The following is a 12,105-nucleotide window of genomic DNA, read 5'->3' as shown; positions in this document are numbered from 1 at the left end:
CAAAAGCCAGCTCAGGTTTGGGAATCTCCCTAACATCCTCAGCCGTGAAGACTGAGGCAAAGAATCCATTTAGTTTCTCCGCAATGACTTTATCATCTTTAAGTGCTCCTTTTGTATTTTCATCGTCAAGGGGCCCCACTGGTTGTTTAGCAGGCTTCCTGCTTCTGATGTACTTAAAAAACATTTTGTTATTACCTTTGGAGTTTTTGGCTAGCCGTTCTTCAAACTCCTCTTTGGCTTTTCTTATTACACTCTTGCACTTAAGTTGGCAGCGTTTGTGCTCCTTTCTATTTGCCTCACTAGGATTTGACTTCCACTTTTAAAAGGAAGTCTTTTTATCTTTCACTGCTTCTTTTACATGGTTGTTAAGCCACGGTGGCTCTTTTAGTTCTTTTACAGTTTTTCTTAATTTGGGGTATACATTGAAGTTGGGCCTCTATTATGGTGTCTTTAAAGGACCCACGCAACTTGCAGGGATTTCACTTTAGTCAATGTACCTTTTAACTTTTGTCTAACTAACCCCCTCATTTTTGTATAGTTCCCCCTTTTGAAATTAAAGGCCACAGTGGTGGGCAGTTGGGATGTTCTTCCCACCACAGGGATTTTGAATGCTATTGTATTATGGTCACTATTTCCAAGCGGTCCTGCTATAGTTACCTCTTGGACCAGCTCCTCCGCTCCACTCAGGATTAAATCTAGAGTCGCCTCGCCCTTGTGGGTTCCGTACCAGCTGCTCCATGAAGCAGTCATTTAAAGTATCGAGAAATTTTATCTCTGCATTTCGTCCTGAAGTGAAGTGTTCCCAGTCAATATGGGGATAATTGAAATCCCCCACTATTATTGGGTTCTTAATTTTGATAGCCTCTCTAATTTCCCTTAGCATTTCATCATCACTATTACTGTCCTGGTCAGGTGGTCGATAATAGATCCCTAATGTTATATTTTTACTATAGTCCCACTCATAAGCATATTTCCATAACCATGTGGAGTGCAAGGTCACACAGCTCACCACTGGGGGGGACATCAGGCCCAGCCCAAAACTGCTACCCAGGCCCCAGTGAGAGTTGAACTCACGACCCCTGGTTTACAAGACCAGTGCTCTAACCCCTGAGCTATGGAGCCAGGCCTACCATGCTGTCATCCTTCACCCACCAGGCCTACCTAAGTGATGCTGCGCCTGCCATGGTCACGCGCTCAAGGCAGCGGGCGCATTGACGACCTCTCAAGAAGTCCTTCTTCCGCTGGGCCAGGCCTTGGGCGCTCGCCAGAATGGCCGAGGGGTTAAGGCGTTGGATTTAAGTTCCAATGGACATGTGTCCGCGTGGGTTCAATCCCCACTTCTGGCAGGGTGCTGCTCTCCCCACCTGGGACCTCTGAGGGGCCATCTTTTAATCCCCTGCTATAAGGGAAGCTTCCCTGCAACTACTCAGCGCTGGACAAGGCGAACGAGTCTGAAAATCTGCCCCTGCAGCCATGCTCCAGCAAGATTTAAACTCACCAACCCTGGTTTACGAGGCCAGTGCCCTAAACCCTGAGCTACGGAGCCAGGCCCAGCTCCACCCACCTCGGCGAAACTGCACCTGCCAGGATCGTCTTGGGGGATGGATGCCAGCCCAAAGAGAGCTGGATCCTCGGAGACGTCCCAACGTCTTTCTGTTTCCATGCGAGAGCCTTCGGGGAGCCCCGCGGTGTCCGAGCAGTGAAGGCGGTGGGCTCGCGCTCCACTAGGCACGTGTCTGCGTGGCTCGGAATTTCACTGCGGCCAGCGTGCTGCTCTGCGAGCTCTAGCTGGGTGCCGTTTCTCCTTTGGGCTCTCGCGCCCCGCAGAAGTGCAAGCTGTCTGCCAGGAGCCTGTGGCATGACCTAACGCATCGGATGGTGGCCGCAGAGTCTGGGCCGGTGTGGAATCGCCCAGAGTCAGAGGGCCGCAGGACGTCCAAGGCTTTTCTCCTGGAGTGGAGAAGCTTCTCCTCGCTGCTGGCCAGGGCGGCCGAGCGATTACGGTCTTGACCTCCACAGCCTAGAGGCCTGTCCGTCTACCCATTTGAATCCCCATTGCCTCTGGCTGGCCTTTGCTGCTTCCTTTTGACTAGTTGGTAGAAACCTTCAAGCAGCTGCTGCTTCCCTTTAACCTGCCCACCTCCCGCTTCTCCCCCCGCCCACCAAAACACCAAACCGAAAACCCACCATCAAGCAAAGCCACCGTCACTCCATCTCGCCCCAGAGGATGCTGATTTTACTCCTGGGAGAATTCTGCGCCACTGCGCATGCGCAGAATTTAGGTTCCCTGCAGATGTCTTTACTTTCCCGCAGAAGAATGACTTAGTGACGGGGAAGCAAAGGGAAGCCAGAAGAGCGGTCATGCGACCCTCCCCAGCAGTAGGTTTCAGGTGTCCAGGGCAGCTGGCAGAGAGGTGAATCACAGTGGTGGAGGGGGCGGGACTCGGGAAGACCCGGCTGGTGGATCCTACCCTGCGCTGGGCTCAGCTGCTAGTCCTGGCTGGGCTGGGGAGGACGGGACTTCCGATGGGCGTGAGCTTATCTAAAGCCTTCGTAGAAGACCTGGCTCAGGGTTTTGTGCGTAGCAGAGCAGCGGCCTCGCTGCCACGAATGGAAAGTGGGCCCTTGACCCAAGACTCTCTCCCTTTCCCCAACAGCTCTGCTCCGGGCGGCCCTTCAGCGGGATGCCCAAGGTACCCTCAGCGCAGGGCTGAGGTTGGGAGAACCGGGCCCATGCCGTCCAATGGGTTGACCTGGTGGCCCCAATTCTTTCCAGCCGGGCTGCCTCCCAAAGCGGGCGCCAGTGGGGATGCTGCTCCCTGCCAAGAGAAGCCATGGCGGAAGGCTTAATAGTCGAGCTGCGGGAGACCAAGAGAGGCTCGGTAGTCGGCCTCTGGAGGCTAACTTGTGGCCCTTGGAGCTGCAGGGCCCGGGACCCCATCCTCCCGACTAGTGGGTCATAGGCAGTCCCCCAAGCCTGGAACGCTGCTGTGAGCACAGGAGCCGGAGCACTCTTCCACAGGACCAGCGGCACTCGACGTCTTTGCTTTGGATTTGGAGATTTTGCCCAAATTCTGACCCGGGGGGGTGGGCGAGTGGAAGGGGGACAGTTTCACCTCCCCTGGACTCCAAGCCGCCGGCCGGGCACTCCGCAGCTAGCCAAGCGCACTCAGAGAGACAACTTCCTAAGCAAGCGTAGCATTTTCTGAACCCTGTTGAGACGCAGCTAGCTGGGTAGTTCTCCAAAGCAAGAGCGCCGGGCACGCCCAAGCCTTTTTGGGTGTAGCGGTGGGGCCAGGGTTACCCGCTCACCAGAATGGCCGAGTGGTTAAGGCGTTGGACTCAAGTTCCAATGGGCGTGAGCCTGCGTGGGTTCGACTCCCACTTCTGGTAGGCCCCTGTTGCTGCTACCCTTTGACCCAGTGCTACACAAATTCAGGCTGCTGCTGCTGCTTCTCTTTAACAAAGCCCTCTGGCATCCTGCCCTCCTGTGCCCCCTCCCCAAAATTAACAAGTACCTAAGAAAAGCCAAGTGCCTTGCAATGGTTTCTGTCACAGAGACCCCCTGGGGACTGTCGCTGGAGGTGCCGAAACTACCTCTGAGCCTGTTTACCCTGCCAGCTTGGGACCCCAGAAGCCTGTCTTGTCGAGCCAGACACGCTACTCTGCTGCAACACAGACCCGAGGTCTGAACCACGCCCCCAAAGCTGCAGACTTTAACCAAACCTGCTCAGCCGGTTTCCTGTCTCCAGCACCCAGACACCCAGCTCCCCGTGGGATCCAAACCCCCAATCAATCTGTTTTACTCGCTCGAAAGCTTATGCAGGGTAAACTCACAGGGGGTCCGCCCTCTCTAATACTGATAGAGAGATATGCGCAGCTGTTTGCTCCCCCGCCTATCAATCAGTTACTCTGGGTTTAATAATAAAGAAAAGTGACGTTATTAAGTATAAAAAGTAGGATTTAAGTGGTTTCAAGTAATAAAAGACAGAGCAAAGTAAGTTACCAAGGAAAATAAAACAAAACACGCAAGTCTAAGCCTAACACATTTAAGAAACTGAAGCCAGGTAAATCTCACCCTCCGAGATGTTCCAATCAGCTTCTTTCGCAGACAAGACTCCTTCTTAGTCTGGGCCCAATCCTTTCCCCTGCTACAGCTCTTGTTAGTTCCAGCTCAGGTGGTCACAAGGGGTTTTCATGACTGCCGCCCCTTTGTTCTCTTCCACCCCCTTTTATATCTTTGGCACGAGGCGGGAATCCTTTGTCTCTCTCGCCGGGTTTCCACCCTTCCTTCTAAATGGAAAAGCACCAGGTTTAAGATGGATTCCGGGATCATGTGAAATGTTCACATGTCCTGTGAGACTTCATCACTCATTGGCTGGCACCCACGTATGCAGGAAGGCTTACAAGTAAACAGAGCCGTTTACAACCAGTTGTCCTGGTCAATGGGAGCCATCAAGATTCTAAAGCACCATTAATGGCCCACACTTTGCCTAATGACACTAGGACTTCGGAGTAATACTTCATATTTCTGGCTTCAGATACAAGAATGATAGATTCATACAAATAAGATGAACACGCTCAGTAGCTTATAAGCTTTGTAATGATACCTTCCAAGAGACCTTTTGCATGAAGCGTATTTTGGTTACCTTATAGTCCCACTCATAAGCATATTTCCATAACCATGTGGAGTGCAAGGTCACACAGCTCACCACTGGGGGGGACATCAGGCCCAGCCCAAAACTGCTACCCAGGCCCCAGTGAGAGTTGAACTGACGACCCTGGTTTACAAGACCAGTGCTCTAACCCTGAGCTATGGAGCCAGGCCTACCATGCTGTCATCCTTCACCCACCAGGCCTACCTCAGTGATGCTGCGCCTGCCATGGTCACGCGCCAAGGCAGCGGGCGCATTGACGACCTCTCAAGAAGTCCTTCTTCCGCTGGGCCAGGCCTTGGGCGCCGCCAGAATGGCCGAGGGTTAAGGCGTTGGATTTAAGTTCCAATGGACATGTGTCCGCGTGGGTTCGATCCCCACTTCTGGCAGGGTGCTGCTCTCCCACCTGGGACCTCTGAGGGGCCGTCTTTAATCCCCTGCTATAAGGGAAGCTTCCCTGCAACTACTCAGCGCTGGACAAGGCGAACGAGTCTGAAAATCTGCCCCTGCAGCCATGCTCCAGCAAGATTTAAACTCACCAACCCTGGTTTACGAGGCCAGTGCCCTAAACCCTGAGCTACGGAGCCAGGCCCAGCTCCACCCACCTCGGCGAAACTGCACCTGCCAGGATCGTCTTGGGGGATGGATGCCAGCCCAAAGAGAGCTGGATCCTCGGAGACGTCCCAACGTCTTTCTGTTTCCATGCGAGAGCCTTCGGGGAGCCCCGCGGTGTCCGAGCAGTGAAGGCGGTGGGCTCGCGCTCCACTAGGCACGTGTCTGCGTGGCTCGGAATTTCACTGCGGCCAGCGTGCTGCTCTGCGAGCTCTAGCTGGGTGCCGCTTTCCTTTGGGCTCTCGCGCCCCGCAGAAGTGCAAGCTGTCTGCCAGGAGCCTGTGGCATGACCTAACGCATCGGATGGTGGCCGCAGAGTCTGGGCCGGTGTGGAATCGCCCAGAGTCAGAGGGCCGCAGGACGTCCAAGGCTTTTCTCCTGGAGTGGAGAAGCTTCTCCTCGCTGCTGGCCAGGGCGGCCGAGCGATTACGGTCTTGACCTCCACAGCCTAGAGGCCTGTCCGTCTACCCATTTGAATCCCCATTGCCTCTGGCTGGCCTTTGCTGCTTCCTTTGACTAGTTGGTAGAAACCTTCAAGCAGCTGCTGCTTCCCTTTAACCTGCCCACCTCCCGCTTCTCCCCCCGCCCACCAAAACACCAAACCGAAAACCCACCATCAAGCAAAGCCACCGTCACTCCATCTCGCCCCAGAGGATGCTGATTTTACTCCTGGGAGAATTCTGCGCCACTGCGCATGCGCAGAATTTAGGTTCCCTGCAGATGTCTTTACTTTCCCGCAGAAGAATGACTTAGTGACGGGGAAGCAAAGGGAAGCCAGAAGAGCGGTCATGCGACCCTCCCCAGCAGTAGGTTTCAGGTGTCCAGGGCAGCTGGCAGAGAGGTGAATCACAGTGGTGGAGGGGGCGGGACTCGGGAAGACCCGGCTGGTGGATCCTACCCTGCGCTGGGCTCAGCTGCTAGTCCTGGCTGGGCTGGGAAGGACGGGACTTCCGATGGGAGTGAGCTTATCTAAAGCCTTCAGAGAAGACCTGGCTCAGGGTTTTGTGCGTAGCAGAGCAGCGGCCTCGCTGCCACGAATGGAAAGTGGGCCCTTGACCCAAGACTCTCTCCCTTTCCCCAACAGCTCTGCTCGGCGGCCCTTCAGCGGGATGCCCAAGGTACCCTCAGCGCAGGGCTGAGGTTGGGAGAACCGGGCCCATGCCGTCCAATGGGTTGACCTGGTGGCCCCAATTCTTTCCAGCCGGGCTGCCTCCCAAAGCGGGCGCCAGTGGGGATGCTGCTCCTGCCAAGAGAAGCCATGGCGGAAGGCTTAATAGTCGAGCTGCGGGAGACCAAGAGAGGCTCGGTAGTCGGCCTCTGGAGGCTAACTTGTGGCCCTTGGAGCTGCAGGGCCCGGGACCCCATCCTCCCGACTAGTGGGTCATAGGCAGTCCCCCAAGCCTGAACGCTGCTGTGAGCACAGGAGCCGGAGCACTCTTCCACAGGACCAGCGGCACTCGACGCGTCTTTGCTTTGGATTTGGAGATTTTGCCCAAATTCTGACCCGGGGGGGTGGGCGAGTGGAAGGGGGACAGTTTCACCTCCCCTGGACTCCAAGCCGCCGGCCGGGCACTCCGCAGCTAGCCAAGCGCACTCAGAGAGACAACTTCCTAAGCAAGCGTAGCATTTTCTGAACCCTGTTGAGACGCAGCTAGCTGGGTAGTTCTCCAAAGCAAGAGCGCCGGGCACGCCCAAGCCTTTTTGGGTGTAGCGGTGGGGCCAGGGTTACCCGCTCACCAGAATGGCCGAGTGGTTAAGGCGTTGGACTCAAGTTCCAATGGGCGTGAGCCTGCGTGGGTTCGACTCCCACTTCTGGTAGGCCCCTGTTGCTGCTACCCTTTGACCCAGTGGTACACAAATTCAGGCTGCTGCTGCTTCTCTTTAACAAAGCCCTCTGGCATCCTGCCCTCCTGTGCCCTCCCCAAAATTAACAAGTACCTAAGAAAAGCCAAGTGCCTTGCAATGGTTTCTGTCACAGAGACCCCCTGGGGACTGTCGCTGGAGGTGCCGAAACTACCTCTGAGCCTGTTTACCCTGCCAGCTTGGGACCCCAGAAGCCTGTCTTGTCGAGCCAGACACGCTACTCTGCTGCAACACAGACCCGAGGTCTGAACCACGCCCCCAAAGCTGCAGACTTTAACCAAACCTGCTCAGCCGGTTTCCTGTCTCCAGCACCCAGACACCCAGCTCCCCGTGGGATCCAAACCCCCAATCAATCTGTTTTACTCGCTCGAAAGCTTATGCAGGGTAAACTCACAGGGGTCCGCCTCTCTAATACTGATAGAGAGATATGCGCAGCTGTTTGCTCCCCCGCCTATCAATCAGTTACTCTGGGTTTAATAATAAAGAAAAGTGACGTTATTAAGTATAAAAAGTAGGATTTAAGTGGTTTCAAGTAATAAAAGACAGAGCAAAGTAAGTTACCAAGGAAAATAAAACAAAACACGCAAGTCTAAGCCTAACACATTTAAGAAACTGAAGCCAGGTAAATCTCACCCTCCGAGATGTTCCAATCAGCTTCTTTCGCAGACAAGACTCCTTCTTAGTCTGGGCCCAATCCTTTCCCCTGCTACAGCTCTTGTTAGTTCCAGCTCAGGTGGTCACAAGGGGTTTTCTCATGACTGCCGCCCCTTTGTTCTCTTCCACCCCTTTTATATCTTTTGGCACGAGGCGGAATCCTTTGTCTCTCTCGCAGGGTTTCCACCCTTCCTTCTAAATGGAAAAGCACCAGGTTTAAGATGGATTCCGGGATCATGTGAAATGTTCACATGTCCTGTGAGACTTCATCACTCATTGGCTGGCACCCACGTATGCAGGAAGGCTTACAAGTAAACAGAGCCGTTTACAACCAGTTGTCCTGGTCAATGGGAGCCATCAAGATTCTAAAGCACCATTAATGGCCCACACTTTGCCTAATGACACTAGGACTTCGGAGTAATACTTCATATTTCTGGCTTCAGATACAAGAATGATAGATTCATACAAATAAGATGAACACGCTCAGTAGCTTATAAGCTTTGTAATGATACCTTCCAAGAGACCTTTGCATGAAGCGTATTTTGGTTACCTTATAGTCCCACTCATAAGCATATTTCCATAACCATGTGGAGTGCAAGGTCACACAGCTCACCACTGGGGGGGACATCAGGCCCAGCCCAAAACTGCTACCCAGGCCCCAGTGAGAGTTGAACTCACGACCCTGGTTTACAAGACCAGTGCTCTAACCCCTGAGCTATGGAGCCAGGCCTACCATGCTGTCATCCTTCACCCACCAGGCCTACCTCAGTGATGCTGCGCCTGCCATGGTCACGCGCCAAGGCAGCGGGCGATTGACGACCTCTCAAGAAGTCCTTCTTCCGCTGGGCCAGGCCTTGGGCGCCGCCAGAATGGCCGAGGGTTAAGGCGTTGGATTTAAGTTCCAATGGACATGTGTCCGCGTGGGTTCGATCCCCACTTCTGGCAGGGTGCTGCTCTCCCACCTGGGACCTCTGAGGGGCCGTCTTTAATCCCCTGCTATAAGGGAAGCTTCCCTGCAACTACTCAGCGCTGGACAAGGCGAACGAGTCTGAAAATCTGCCCCTGCAGCCATGCTCCAGCAAGATTTAAACTCACCAACCCTGGTTTACGAGGCCAGTGCCCTAAACCCTGAGCTACGGAGCCAGGCCCAGCTCCACCCACCTCGGCGAAACTGCACCTGCCAGGATCGTCTTGGGGGATGGATGCCAGCCCAAAGAGAGCTGGATCCTCGGAGACGCCCCAACGCCTTTCTGTTTCCATGCGAGCCTTCGGGAGCCCCGCGTGTCCGAGCAGTGAAGGCGGTGGGCTCGCGCTCCACTAGGCACGTGTCTGCGTGGCTCGAATTTCACTGCGGCCAGCGTGCTGCTCTGCGAGCTCTAGCTGGGTGCCGTTTCTCCTTTGGGCTCGCGCCCGCAGAAGTGCAAGCTGTCTGCCAGGAGCCTGTGGCATGACCTAACGATCGGATGGTGGCCGCAGAGTCTGGGCCGTGTGGAATCGCCCAGAGTCAGAGGGCCGCAGGACGCCCAAGGCTTTTCTCCTGGAGTGGAGAAGCTTCTCCTCGCTGCTGGCCAGGGCGGCCGAGCGACACGGTCTTGACCTCCACAGCCTAGAGGCCTGTCCGTCTACCCATTTGAATCCCCATTGCCTCTGGCTGGCCTTTGCTGCTTCCTTTTGACTAGTTGGTAGAAACCTTCAAGCAGCTGCTGCTTCCCTTTAACCTGCCCACCTCCCGCTTATACCCCCGCCCACCAAAACACCAAACCGAAAACCCACCATCAAGCAAAGCCACCGTCACTCCATCTCGCCCCAGAGGATGCTGATTTTACTCCTGGGAGAATTTCTGCGCCACTGCGCATGCGCAGAATTTAGGGTCCCTGCAGATGTCATTACTTGCCCGCAGAAGAATGACTTAGTGACGGGGAAGCAAAGGGAAGCCAGAAGAGCGGTCATGCGACCCTCCCCAGCAGTAGGTTTCAGGTGTCCAGGGCAGCTGGCAGAGAGGTGAATCACAGTGGTGGAGGGGCGGACTCGGGAAGACCCGGCTGGTGGATCCTACCCTGCGCTGGGCTCAGCTGCTAGTCCTGGCTGGGCTGGGGAGGACGGGACTTCCAATGGGCGTGAGCTTATCTAAAGCCTTCAGAGAAGACCTGGCTCAGGGTTTTGTGCGTAGCAGAGCAGCGGCCTCGCTGCCACGAATGGAAAGTGGGCCCTTGACCCAAGACTCTCTCCCTTTCCCCAACAGCTCTGCTCGGGCGGCCCTTCAGCGGGATGCCCAAGGTACCTCAGCGCAGGGCTGAGGTTGGGAGAACCGGGCCCATGCCGTCCAATGGGTTGACCTGGTGGCCCCAATTCTTTCCAGCCGGGCTGCCTCCCAAAGCGGGCGCCAGTGGGGATGCTGCTCCTGCCAAGAGAAGCCATGGCGGAAGGCTTAATAGTCGAGCTGCGGGAGACCAAGAGAGGCTCGGTAGTCGGCCTCTGGAGGCTAACTTGTGGCCCTTGGAGCTGCAGGGCCCGGGACCCCATCCTCCCGACTAGTGGGTCATAGGCAGTCCCCCAAGCCTGGAACGCTGCTGTGAGCACAGGAGCCGGAGCACTCTTCCACAGGACCAGCGGCACTCGACGTCTTTGCTTTGGATTTGGAGATTTTGCCCAAATTCTGACCCGGGGGGGTGGGCGAGTGGAAGGGGGACAGTTTCACCTCCCCTGGACTCCCAGCCGGCCGGGCACTCCGCAGCTAGCCAAGCGCACTCAGAGAGACAACTTCCTAAGCAAGCGTAGCATTTTCTGAACCCTGTTGAGACGCAGCTAGCTGGGTAGTTCTCCAAAGCAAGAGCGCCGGGCACGCCCAAGCCTTTTTGGGTGTAGCGGTGGGGCCAGGGTTACCCGCTCACCAGAATGGCCGAGTGGTTAAGGCGTTGGACTCAAGTTCCAATGGGCGTGAGCCTGCGTGGGTTCGACTCCCACTTCTGGTAGGCCCCTGTTGCTGCTACCCTTTGACCCAGTGGTACACAAATTCAGGCTGCTGCTGCTTCTCTTTAACAAAGCCCTCTGGCATCCTGCCCTCCTGTGCCCCCTCCCCAAAATTAACAAGTACCTAAGAAAAGCCAAGTGCCTTGCAATGGTTTCTGTCACAGAGACCCCCTGGGGACTGTCGCTGGAGGTGCCGAAACTACCTCTGAGCCTGTTTACCCTGCCAGCTTGGGACCCCAGAAGCCTGTCTTGTCGAGCCAGACACGCTACTCTGCTGCAACACAGACCCGAGGTCTGAACCACGCCCCCAAAGCTGCAGACTTTAACCAAACCTGCTCAGCCGGTTTCCTGTCTCCAGCACCCAGACACCCAGCTCCGTGGGATCCAAACCCCAATCAATCTGTTTTACTCGCCAAAGCTTATGCAGGGTAAACTCACAGGGGGTCCGCCCTCTCTAATACTGATAGAGAGATATGCGCAGCTGTTTGCTCCCCCGCCTATCAATCAGTTACTCTGGGTTTAATAATAAAGAAAAGTGACGTTATTAAGTATAAAAAGTAGGATTTAAGTGGTTTCAAGTAATAAAAGACAGAGCAAAGTAAGTTACCAAGGAAAATAAAACAAAACACGCAAGTCTAAGCCTAACACATTTAAGAAACTGAAGCCAGGTAAATCTCACCCTCCGAGATGTTCCAATCAGCTTCTTTCGCAGACAAGACTCCTTCTTAGTCTGGGCCCAATCCTTTCCCCTGCTACAGCTCTTGTTAGTTCCAGCTCAGGTGGTCACAAGGGGTTTTCTCATGACTGCCGCCCCCTTTGTTCTCTTCCACCCCCTTTTATATCTTTGGCACGAGGCGGGAATCCTTTGTCTCTCTCGCCGGGTTTCCACCCTTCCTTCTAAATGGAAAAGCACCAGGTTTAAGATGGATTCCGGGATCATGTGAAATGTTCACATGTCCTGTGAGACTTCATCACTCATTGGCTGGCACCCACGTATGCAGGAAGGCTTACAAGTAAACAGAGCCGTTTACAACCAGTTGTCCTGGTCAATGGGAGCCATCAAGATTCTAAAGCACCATTAATGGCCCACACTTTGCCTAATGACACTAGGACTTCGGAGTAATACTTCATATTTCTGGCTTCAGATACAAGAATGATAGATTCATACAAATAAGATGAACACGCTCAGTAGCTTATAAGCTTTGTAATGATACCTTCCAAGAGACCTTTTGCATGAAGCGTATTTTGGTTACCTTATAGTCCCACTCATAAGCATATTTCCATAACCATGTGGAGTGCAAGGTCACACAGCTCACCACTGGGGGGGACATCAGGCCCAGCCCAAAACTGC

The 12,105-nt window shown here is 54.6% G+C and overlaps 8 non-coding genes across 8 annotated transcripts; 6 read left to right on the top strand and 2 right to left on the bottom strand.

The window, feature by feature from the left end:
• Positions 1-1,049: 1,049 nt before the first annotated feature.
• On the bottom strand, positions 1,050-1,122 carry TRNAT-UGU. Its single transcript has one exon. It is a non-coding gene; the product is annotated as a tRNA-Thr (tRNA).
• A 141-nt stretch (positions 1,123-1,263) lies between these two features.
• Positions 1,264-1,346, top strand: TRNAL-UAA. Its single transcript has one exon. It is a non-coding gene; the product is annotated as a tRNA-Leu (tRNA).
• A 1,964-nt stretch (positions 1,347-3,310) lies between these two features.
• Positions 3,311-3,393, top strand: TRNAL-CAA. The gene has a single exon. It is a non-coding gene; the product is annotated as a tRNA-Leu (tRNA).
• Positions 3,394-4,962: 1,569 nt separating this feature from the next.
• TRNAL-UAA lies at positions 4,963-5,044 on the top strand. Its single transcript has one exon. It is a non-coding gene; the product is annotated as a tRNA-Leu (tRNA).
• A 1,958-nt stretch (positions 5,045-7,002) lies between these two features.
• TRNAL-CAA lies at positions 7,003-7,085 on the top strand. The gene has a single exon. It is a non-coding gene; the product is annotated as a tRNA-Leu (tRNA).
• Positions 7,086-8,437: 1,352 nt separating this feature from the next.
• Positions 8,438-8,509, bottom strand: TRNAT-UGU. Its single transcript has one exon. It is a non-coding gene; the product is annotated as a tRNA-Thr (tRNA).
• Positions 8,510-8,647: 138 nt separating this feature from the next.
• TRNAL-UAA lies at positions 8,648-8,729 on the top strand. Its single transcript has one exon. It is a non-coding gene; the product is annotated as a tRNA-Leu (tRNA).
• A 1,944-nt stretch (positions 8,730-10,673) lies between these two features.
• On the top strand, positions 10,674-10,756 carry TRNAL-CAA. The gene has a single exon. It is a non-coding gene; the product is annotated as a tRNA-Leu (tRNA).
• Positions 10,757-12,105: the final 1,349 nt, after the last annotated feature.

This window comes from Mauremys reevesii, linkage group 2, assembly GCF_016161935.1.
Source record: "Mauremys reevesii isolate NIE-2019 linkage group 2, ASM1616193v1, whole genome shotgun sequence".
Classification (NCBI taxonomy): domain Eukaryota; kingdom Metazoa; phylum Chordata; order Testudines; family Geoemydidae; genus Mauremys; species Mauremys reevesii.
The sequence above is the reverse complement of the archived record's forward strand: the minus strand, read 5'-3'. Positions and strand labels throughout refer to the sequence as shown.